The following is a 10,497-nucleotide window of genomic DNA, read 5'->3' as shown; positions in this document are numbered from 1 at the left end:
CATTAGTCATAAATAAAACTACCTTACCACTAGAGTTCATGAAATTTTTGCCATTTTTTTCTTTTCATGGGTCAAAACTAAACCTGGGCTAGAACTTTACATCATAGTGTAAAGGGATTTATTTGGAAAAACACATGAGTAAAAATATGGAGATCTGAAAGCTGTGAAATAGAAAAAAAAAACATTTTATGGTAAAAATGTGTGTGGATTCTAGATCTGCTTCTGTCTGTTTATCTTGATTACACTTTGATAATACTGTGCATAAGATAAAAATGAACAAGTAAAAACCATAGAAAAATGCACCCAAACATATTTAGAGCCAGGAAAAGTAAATCATGAAATCATAAAAAGTATCGAGACTCAGACAAGAAAGAGAAAAAGAAAAGTTTTGCAATCATTTAGAGATTTAGTTTTGCATTTTGCCATAAATTACAAGCTTATCCATGTGTCTCTGAACCAGCTTCAGGATAAAAGCCATTGTTCTGTGAAGAGTGTGATTATGCAGCCTAGAATATTCTGCTTATACTATCATTCAACTCCAGTTCAGACTTCTTTCTCCAAAATCTTTAGTGAATCTTTTGGTTCTTTCTGTTAACAACTTGTTTCTTAGGGCATTAGAAAATGCTTGTCTGTCACAGAAGTCTATCATGTGCTTTGCCAAACCACATGGATACTGACAGTTACCATTTACTGGTGAGAGACGAGTATTGATACCATAGTTGCTGTGGTGTAAACACTGAACATGAAACAGCATGATCCTCTTCACAATAGACATATTGAATTGCTCAGTGCTAATGTGACTGCATTTCACAGAAAGCCCTTGGTTTTTACTGTCAGATGCCTGTCATGACCTCTAAGGTTTACAAAAGCCATGCTTTCTTCTGACTTTGCAAACTGGGCTAGGTCTTGGATTTCTGCCACTTTGAGGAGCTGCCAGCTAGTGGAGCAGATGGACCTCACAAGAAACAGCCTCTTCTTTACCAAGATGGACGGTGATTGTACAATATGGCAAGGCTAATCGGTTTACTTGTATATCCCAGGTTATTCACAGCGCAGGGAAACCTTTCGTAGAATCACATAAATGTATGTGCAGTGAAGCAGTAACCAGTCAAGCATAATGAGCTGTAAAAGGAAGTGTGTGCCTCATGAAAAGACAGAAATAAGAGAAAGCTAGCTCTCTAATGTTTTGCATTTAGATCATTTAACACGACCAAATATTCTAATGCTTTATTTTACTATCCTGCCATTTACTTTCCTGGGTTTCAAATTCCCACGTTTTTGTCCTATATCTTGTCACTTTTGATGTACTGGATTAACTCCCCACACCTCATTGCTATTGTCCCTTGCAGATTCTTCTTTGCCATTTGATCCCTAGTCTCTGGCTTAACATATCACTTCTTCAACAAAAGTTCTGCTACACCCTAACAAGATGGGAAATTTCATAGTATCACAGACTTAAGGCCAAAAGGAACCGTTAGATCATCTGATCTGACCTCCTACATAGCAGAGGTTATACCATGGTGTTGTATATGTCTTCTGTAGAAACTAGCTTGCTTGCTTTTAAAATCTTAATTCTTTATGCCTCCATACTATGGTTTGGTTTGTTTGGTTTTCTTTTTAATAAGCTTTGCTGCACGTGGAATCTTCAAACAGGCAATTATTTTTCACTAATACTATCGATAAAATCGTAAGTGTGGAATTGGCAGCCTTTTTATTGTGCTCATTTATCTGTAGAGGTTTCAAAGATCTGTTAATGTACACTATGACACCTAAAGGACAAAATCCTAATCGATAGAATCTATCCTTGGGTGTTAGTCAAAAAAGGACACACTGAGAAATAAGTAAAAAGAAATCCACAGTTTTAAAGTCAGGAAGAATAAAGCAGGTAACTGATTTTTTTTCTTTCAGTCCACCCACACAATGTCTAAAGACAGCTGAGAAATTCAGCTATAATATTAAATGCTTGTAAGCTTTTCTGATGAATCTAAAAAACAACTTTGCACAGGAAGGATTTTTTTTTTAAATATTTTGGTCTTTTTAATGCTACGATAGCATTAGTCACATATTCAGTTCATTGAATTTACTTGAATGCATACTTATGGAGGAACATATGATTTTGAAATCCTTCATTATCTGTTTTTGAGTTCTTTCTCACAGCATAAAGTGATAGTACACTGCAGGTTTCATACCCTCTGAGAGAAAAGTGCCATTTTCTGTAAATTAGTATATAGTCAGAAATACTTTTATATTAACATTTTAACATATACAATTCAGATAACTTGTGTTGATGTATTATGAACTGAGAACAAGTAAAACCAAACTAGACCTTTTTTTATTTTCAACTGTCAAAATATAATATGTTGAAAATTCTAGCCCAGAAAATGGGTATTCTAGAATTGAATCAATATGAATGTATGCTATAACTGCACAAAGATCCTGAACATATTCATATAATAAACACCACACATGGAGGTGTACGTGTTTATTCTTGAAACAGGAATGACAGCTATCATATGATGGAAATGGTACAATAAACTTTTTATGACATGGTAGGTTTTAGGAATACCATATATTCCTATATTTATGGAAATAGTGTTTTGAAACGATTTAATTCTCAGGTTTCTCTCCTGTTCTGGACAAAAAAGAAACAGACTAGTTTTTATGCCAATTGCAAAAGCTTCAAAATTCTTATACTGTGAATGGCAAAATGTGCCTAAAAGTTACTGTGGTTTTGGTGTAATAATTGCTGGAATAGGTCATTATTTTCCTGTCTATATCCGAGCAGTCATCAGAATGCACAATCACATATTCCCAAGAAAGTGTTTCAGTTTGACTTTAGTATTCTTGCTTTCAAATGAAGGGTTCTAGGCCCATCAGTTGTATGTCTAGCATAGTGCTTTATTAAATGAGGATTTGAGTAACTATGTTTTGACCTTTTCACTTCTGCAATTCTAAATATATTCGGGAATTTAAGGGAAATACATTTATCAGACACAACTTCTCATATTTTACATTTTAGTATTTCATGTCTTAGTGTCTTATATTTCAACCCTGGATAATTTGTCTTACTGAGCATTATCAGATAAGAGCTATAATTTTAAATCTGTAGCCCATATAGAAAGAATGGTATCCATTTTACTCAAAATTGACATCTGACGTAGTCTTGTGGAATCAAAACCGAAAACCAGTTTTTGCATGTGTGTTTTGTTTGGTATTTTCTTTTTGTTTGTTTTTTGTTTGTTTGTTTTATTTTTGGTTGGTTGAGAAATTATTCAGATGAGTCTTTGAATTGTTTGTTTTCCTCTGTTTGTAAGAGGTACTGAAGGACTGCTAAACTGCTTGCTGATACTCATCTGAAGTTAGCTGGGTGTATTCACCTGTGATTACTGTTCTTATTCAGTAATCAATTTCAAATACAAATTTAAGATTAGAATGTTAATGCACTCTTGCCTTTATATTTGATGGAAGTGCTGGAATAACATCATATGTAGTTGTTAAGGTTCTATTAATGACAGTAATTCAAGACATAAATATGAGCTTTTCTTTCCTTTTCCTGGATTCATTTGCAACCATTTAGGGTTCTCACAGGAACATCACAGGATGGGTGATTCTTGATCCTGTAAGAATCTGTCAGAATTATACCAGTGATCAAGAATTAGGTGGAAAAGAAAAAGAGTAAGTGTAAGGGAGCAAAAAACATATTTCTTCAGATCTACATAGTCAGGTAACCATACTTCTCAGATAAGCAAATATATTTGTATAATTTAATGTAGAATTCCAAAGAGTTTTCATCTGCTGAACACAAACACACATACATAAACACTTTGATCACTTCCAGTATGTGTTACCTTGTGATTAAGGAGATAAGAAAACTGGTATCTAAACTAGAAACTGACTTGATACAACAGGACATATAACTATTTTAAAAGTGACCAAGAGTAACTCTAAAGGATATATGCTTTTAAAAATCTTTACATATTTTTTCTTTTATTTTTAAATTTATTATAGTAGACATAAAATTTATTTTTATTATTATCTTTTAAAAATCAGCAGAAAACTGCACGCTGATAAATTACTTGATGAACTCATTTTTTACTGGGTAGGTACTGATAAGTACGCATGAAAACAACAAGGAAAAAACACTGCCAAAATAGCTTCAGAAAAATATAGCCACAGCAACTTAGGTGAAAGGTTATGCAGATGAAAGTGGAAAACAAACCACTGAATTGCAAATAGAGGGGTCCTTAGCATTACAAAGATTAAGGCATCTGTGACACTGTGCAAAAATCCACTACTTCATTACTGCTCTGGGTTCAGCAGTAACAGTCATTTTTCTCCTTCTTAGTAGCTGCTTCAGTGCCATATTTTTGACTCTCAGCCTGAGAACAACACTGATAACACCGATGTTTTTAGTTGGTACTCAGTAATGTTTACTCTGACCAAGGACTTTCTGAGTCTCATGCTCTGCCAGGGAGGAGGGGAAGCTGGGAGGAAGCAGAGACGGGACACCTGACCTAGCCAAAGAGGTATTCCATACCACAGCAAGTCATGCATGCTATATAAACTGGGGGCAGTTACTCGGAAGGGTTAGTTTGCTGCTATCGGTCGGTGGGTAGTGAGCAGTTGTATTCTCTTCCCTTGTTATTTCCCTTTTCATTATTATTATTGGTGGCAGCAGTAGTGTTCTGTGTTATAACTTAGTTACTGTTAGGACTGTTATACTATATCTTAGGACTGTTCTTATCTCAACCCATGGGAGTTACACTCTTTCTATTCTCCTCCCCATCCCTCTGGCAGCTGGGGGGGGGAGGGAGGAAAGCGGGGGAGTGAGTGGGTGAGCTGCATGGCTGACAGGGCTTAAATCGTGACAGGGAATCATTGTTCAGGCTAGTGGCCACAGACACTTCTCACAGCACACAGGATTGCAACATGGTCTGTCATCTAGGGCAGCCTGCCCAGTTTGCAATGTGCTCTAGACTGCTTTAGAGGTGAGAGATCATTCTGGATGTAATGAAGGCTTCTGCTCTTTATGCTGTCACCAATACAGAGCAATACATCTATAAACATAAAAAGACTAACACAATAGCAGATAGGATAGGATGTAATGCTAAACATAATAGTCCAGAAGGTGATAGTAGCCATCTGACAAAGATTCAATAGCAATGGGAGATGTACCTGCTATGTACTAAGTTACTGTTTGTGCTGATAGCCATTCCAGCATGATGGATGGCATGGTATGTGCAGCTTCTGCACCACTTGCCAGACAGAAGAGAAGTTTATCCTTCATCCTTACATGATCCTGTTCAGCTCCCACTAGTTCAGAAAAGTCTTACTGCATGCTGCTCTTAATTGCTAATGGATCTGTTGTTCGATGGCTCCAACAAGGTATCTGAGTATTATCCACCACAACTCTGCTGACATTACCGTTCTCCATGTCTGGGGCATGCTAAACTTATGCTGTCATTTTTCTAGGTGGGCACTGCACATATAGTGCTAGTACTATTATTTAGCACTGTTATGGATTATTCTAGTAGGGTTCATATGCACATTATTACTAGGACATGCTTCCCAGTCACACAAATCCTTGAGCTTGGCTATGGGTGCACAACACATCCTTTGCTGTGGCTGACATTTTTCATGCCCTTGATGCCTATTAAAAAGCCAGAACTATCTGCTCACTTTCTTACTGGGTGTGTTGCCTACTCCTTGTTATATTGTATAGAGTAACAGAACATATATAGAGTGTTAGATGAAGGTTTAATTACATCTTGCCTTACTTAGAGTATGCATGCTACCTTATCTGCACAGAATCTGACACTTCAAAAAAAAAAAAGTGTATTAATAAGATAAAGGCACCCCCAGTGAATAATTCCAGCTACCAATGCATATTAGTGTGGGGAGCTCCTGTTCCTTCTATTCCTCATTTTTTTCCTTCCTGGCAACGACTCCTTCAATCTCCTCTGTATAAGGTTGCTCACATTTTCTGCTTCTCTGGGCATTTTCAATGTCTTGCATAGGTTGACCTCACAGGTTTTATCTACACTAGGCAATTAAACCGCCTTCAGCCATGCCCTTACAGCTTGAGGTGAAGCTATTGAATTTATCTTATTTTGGCTTCAGTACATTATTTTGGGGGATTTTTTTGTTTTGTTTTGTTTTTTTGTTTTTTTTTCACCTTTTGATATTCAGTGGCAATAATGAACCATAATCGTATTTCACAGCACTTGTTTTCCCAACTCCATGAAATTTGTAATGTCCTTTACATTTCTGATCCCTGATGAGGAGACATGTGGAACTTCCCCAAAGCTGAGAACTTCTTGCAGTGGGAGGAGAGACCTTGCTACATGTCTGGAATATGCAGTCAGGGCTGAGAAGTGTTGCTAACTTCAGGGTCAAAACAAAGGGAGGGAAGGGGGAAAAAAGGGAAAATAGAGCAGAGGGCAAAGGAAGGTGACCTTCCATATCCTGTAATTAAAAGGAGGCTTATTGCTGCTGATATCACATGTGGAAAGTAGTGGAGCCTTATAGTTAAAGTGATATGTCAGGTCTGAACTCAGAAGTGACAGACCCAGCTATGATAAAGCCATCCTGAAGTTCATTTAGCACAGATATGCTGGGGTCATAGGATGTAGTCTTAGACAGAAGTAGTTTATACTAGTTTTTCTTTATTTTTTTTCCTAGAAGCCCTTGGAATTTCTCTTTTTGTTTCTCCCCAGTAGTTTGGTTTGTTACAGCATAAAATGAAAAGAGATCAGGGTTAATGTTGCACAGTAGTAACATGTAGAAGTCCTTTGAACAAGCTATGTAATGGAACCAAAAATATTAATTTACTATGACATGGGATAATCTTGCTAGAAACGCTGCAGTTTGCGCAAAGAAGTAGTAAATGCTCCATCCCTGGCAGTGTTCAAGGCCAGGATGGACAGAGCCTTAGGTGACATGGTCTGGTGTGAGGCAGGGAGGTTGGAACTAGATGATCTTAAGCTGCTTTCCAACCCTAACTATTCTATGATGTATGTTCTATGATTACATGGAGTTGCACAGAACATGGAAAAGGCTGAGGTTATTAATTCCTTCTTTTACTCAGTCTTTACTAGCAAGACTAGACTTCAGGAATCTCATGTCCCAGAGATCTGGGGGAAATCTGGAGCAAGGAACATGTGATCTTCTTCCCTTGGTGGAAGAAGATCATCTTGGGGAATACTTGAGCAAATTGGATGTAAGTCCATGTGCCCTGATGGCATGCAACCACAAGCGCTGAGGGATTTGACTGGTGCTACTGTGAGGTCACTCTCAGCAATCTTTGATTGATCACGGTGACTGAGAAAAATGTCTGAAGGCTGGAGGAAAACAGATGCTACTGCTGTCTTCAAGAAGGTCAAAAAGACAAGAAAATCATCAGAACTAGTCAGCATGGCTTCACCAATGGGTAATGATGCTTGACTAAGTTCATAAACTTCTATGATGGAATGACTGTCCTGGTAGTTGAGGTAAGAGTAGTGCAACTGTTTACCTAGATTTGAGTAAGGCCTTTGACACTGTGTCCCATAAGATACTCATAGAGAAGTGTTGCAGGTTAGATGAGCAGTGAATTAATTGAAAACTGGTTGAAAGCCAGATCCAGAGGGTGGTCTGGTTGGAGATGTCTATATTGGATCCAGTCCTGTTTAAGCTCCTCATTAATGATTCGGATCATAAAGGTGCCTTCAGCAGCTTTGCAGAAGATACCAGACTCAGAGGAGTGGCTGCTATGCCAGAGGGTTACCATCCAGAGAGACCTCAAGAGACTGAAGAAAGGAGCCAAAAAGAACATCATGAAGTTCAACAAGAAGTGCAAAGTCCTGAACCTGGGGAAGAACATGCCCATGCACCAACATATGCTGGTGCCACACAGCTGGGAAGAAACATGGCAGAAATAACAATGGGAGTACAAGTGGACATCAGGTTGAACATGAGCCAGCAACATGCCCTTGCAACAAAGAAGGCTAATGGCATCTTGGGTTCTATTAGGTAATGTATTGCCAGCAGGTAAGGTAAGGGACCCTTCTCTACTTAGCATGGAAAAAGACACACCTGGAGTGCATTATCCAGTTCTCAACTCCTAAGTCCAAAAACATACTGGAGCTAGTCCAGCAAAGGGCCAATAAGGTGACGATGAGGGTAGAGCATGTCTTGTTTGTGGAAAGGCTGGAAGACCTGAGAATGTTTAGCCTAGAAAATAGAAAGGTCAGTGGAATCTGAAATTATTATGAAATGCATAAATAACTGAAGGGAGGGTGCAGAGAGGTTGGAGCCAGGCTATTTTCAATGGTGCTTAATGATAGAATCAATGTGCACAAACTGAAAGACAGGGTGGTCCACCTGAACATCAGGAAACACATGGTTTTTTTTACAGTCAGGGTGGCTATATACTGGGACAGTTTGCCCAGAGAGATTATAGAGTATCCCTCCTTGGTGATATTAAAAAGCTAGCTGGGGAATGGCCCTGGGCAGCTGACTTTACATGATCCTACATTAGCAAGGGGTTTGGACCAGACGACCTCCAGAAGCCCCTTCCAACTTCATCTGTTCCATGACATTTAGATCCCTATGCATAATTACTCAATCAGAAATCCAAGGATGTGTACTTCCAAACTCAAATATTTTGCAGAATTATTAGGGTATTTTTAGCTAATTAACAGTCAGTTTCAAGTGATTCACTAAAAACTAACAAACACCTTCAACATACAGAAAATTATATAAAGCATCACATAATAGGTAGTCGTCTTAGTTTGACATTTCATTAACTGAGCACTTCATCACTTGGCATTATGCTAGACAACCTTAAGACAGTTTTCTGAAAGCTCAGTTTTCCCAACCATAAAATGTTCATGAGTAGTTTTTATGCTTGCTTAATATTTTTATAACTCAACAGTGCACTCCTAATTGCAAGTAATATCAAAGTAATCAAAGCAAGGGTAGCAGAAGAGTGAACTATGCAAGATACAGTCTTTTGATAGATCACATAATTTTCAAGTCATATAAGTGACAGGAATCATACTATGAAGATGTCATATATATTTTCTAAGTAAGAAAATATTTAGATTACATTCAACTTTATACTAATGTATAATGTACAAATGCAGCATGTAGCAACTGTTTTCTTTTTAGTGAGGGTTCAGTAATAACAATTAATTGCTATTGTTTAGTGCTTTTACCAGAGACTTTCAAAAAATTTATCTCCTCTTGATTAATACTCTTTTTAGGAAGTGATTATCTTCTTTTGCAAATGAAGAAACTATGGCCTAGAGTGGTTTGTTTGTTGTTTGGGGTTTTTTTAAGACTCACACAGAAAATCTCTGATAATTCTAAGAATAAAACCCATATTCTCTTGGTAAAACTAAATTTAGCTTTTTGTAGTAAAACAGCCAGTAAAGTTTGACTGAATCAAAATTTCAGCCTCCAACCACAAAACCCGTGTTTTCGCCAATTTAATTTTTCTGCTTAGAGGACATTTTATTCTGCTAAAAGACTTTACCTGTGTCTCACAATACAGAAATTAAATTCTTAATGTTTTCTGGATTTTTGAGCAAAAGCTTGATTGTCATGACCTACAAGCATAAGTGGAATATTTCTATTGCATATTTTAGCAAGCTGAAGATTTTTTTAAAGATGTTTGTGAAAATTTACTTTTTTTTATGTCTCTAATGATTGTTGTGCACTTTTTCATACAATCAAATAATTTCACTTCTGCAAGCTAACCTTATTAAACTCTGTTTAATATCAGAGTCTAAGTTTTTTGCACTGGCACAAATACAGAAAGGGGTTAAACAGGTGGTTGCATTTCAGTTTTGTAAAAGTTTTAGTTTTAATTTGAGCTAGGTATTTGTTATTAAGATATTGGTGAGTACAAGACTATCTTTTTGAATGGTAAAAAAATGTAATGCTAATATTATAAGATTTCTAACAACATAATTCATGTCAGATACAAATCACAGTTGTGATAAAATAAGAATTTGAACTTTGTATGCAAATGTATAATTCTATAATTAAGGGCACACTTTGAGCAGCATTCAACAGCAATACACATTTATTGCACGCCTCTAACTAATGACAGATTTATTTAAGTAAGTACTCTCTTGCCTTGCACAAAATCATCACATATAGCTTCTTTCCTGATGAGTATATTTATAAAAATAATTTAAAAATCACGTCTGCTAATGAACTTTTCTTTTGGGCTTACATAATAGATGAATAAGTATGTATACATTAGAAAATATAAACAAAAACAAACACACAGCATTCCCTGAAAAACCCAAATTACTGATTCTAGAAAAATACAGGAGATCACCCTTACAGTGCAAATCAGATTTAGTGAGGACAATATTGTCTCTATTTTGAAGTATGTCAGAATACTTTAATGTGTAGCAGAAGCAGTTCAGCAGTTTTGTTTTGTTTTTTTTTTTTAATTATTACTACTACTGAAATAATTATTTTATAAATTAGAAGATTTTGACT

This window comes from Melopsittacus undulatus, chromosome 2 (genome assembly GCF_012275295.1).
Source record: "Melopsittacus undulatus isolate bMelUnd1 chromosome 2, bMelUnd1.mat.Z, whole genome shotgun sequence".
NCBI classification, from domain to species: Eukaryota; Metazoa; Chordata; class Aves; order Psittaciformes; family Psittaculidae; genus Melopsittacus; species Melopsittacus undulatus.
Note: the sequence above shows the minus strand (reverse complement) of the source record.